General features: G+C 53.5%; 1 long non-coding RNA gene across 1 annotated transcript; it reads right to left on the minus strand.

Moving 5' to 3' along the window:
* Positions 1-427: 427 nt before the first annotated feature.
* Positions 428-1,140, minus strand: LOC110390605. Its single transcript, XR_002433786.1, has 2 exons — positions 923-1,140; positions 428-767 (listed from the first exon to the last, which is right to left on the minus strand). It is a non-coding gene; the product is annotated as an uncharacterized LOC110390605 (long non-coding RNA).
* Positions 1,141-1,146: the final 6 nt, after the last annotated feature.

The raw sequence follows: 1,146 nt of genomic DNA on the forward strand, positions 1-1,146 counted from the left end.
AATCGGGAATAGTCCTGAAAAGATGGAAAGAAAGCATCCAAAGGTAGAGGAAGGGTAAAACCTTCCAGAATTAGGAATCCTCTCCCCAAAAGCAGGATAAAACCCTTCAGAATCAGAATTCTGGTCCAGGAAAGTGGGACAAAACCCACCAAAAATGGGAATCCTATCCCCAAATAGCACTGTGGGTTGGATGCTCATTTGGATTGACAAACTGGAGATGTTCCATGGGGAGCACACGCTAAGGACACATGTGTGCTGCAGGGACAGGTGTGGTGACACAGTGGGTACACGCTATGGACACGCGTGTTCTGTAGAGAGATGTGTAATGCAGGCACTGGGAGCACACACTCAGGACACATGTGCACAGTGTTGTGTTCACGTATCAGAGTACACGTGTGATGTCACACACACACACGGAGACACAGTGTTACGTGTGTTAGTACACATGTGTGTACATCTATTCTGCACATGTGACTACACACAAACATGTAATTCGTGTGAACAATGCAGTGGTACACGCATGTAGTGCACAGGTGATGGTGAGAACACATCTCACACCTGCACTGCATGTGCTGGAAGTTCATGTGTGCACACAACATATACATGTCTGTGCACAAATACCAGAGGCATCAGCGGGGTCTCGCAGTGGCCACCTCGGCGTAGATCACAGCGGGCTGGGGGGAACTGGGGGAACTGGGGGGCTGGGTGCTGGGGGTCGCAACTTGCAGCTCGACGTAGGTCAGACCCTCAGTGTCAGCGGGGGGCACCTGGGGACACAGAGGGACAGTGGGGTCCCACCACCGGGATCCTCAAGATGCTCTGGGGCTGGACTTAGCATGTAGGTATGCAAGGAAGGTGGGGGGGAGGCAAGAGGGTGGGTCTGGGGATTTGGGAAGGGTGTAGATCTTTGGTCTCCATGTACCTGACAGTGGGGGCCCCTATGGGTGGTGTCTGGGGTCCTGCTTCTTGCTTTGGAGGTGCCCATGGGGTATGGGTGGTGTTTAGGGATTGGAGGGCCCCAGGGGGTGTGGGGATGTAGATCTGGTGCCTGGGGGTTCTCCGTGATGCAGATTTGTGGTCCCGTGTGGGCTGGATTTGGGCAGTGCACATGAAGTTAGGGTAAGCCATACGAGGCGTGGGTACTTT

Source organism: Numida meleagris, unplaced genomic scaffold (assembly GCF_002078875.1).
Source record: "Numida meleagris isolate 19003 breed g44 Domestic line unplaced genomic scaffold, NumMel1.0 unplaced_Scaffold1477, whole genome shotgun sequence".
In the NCBI taxonomy this organism is placed as follows: Eukaryota; Metazoa; Chordata; class Aves; order Galliformes; family Numididae; genus Numida; species Numida meleagris.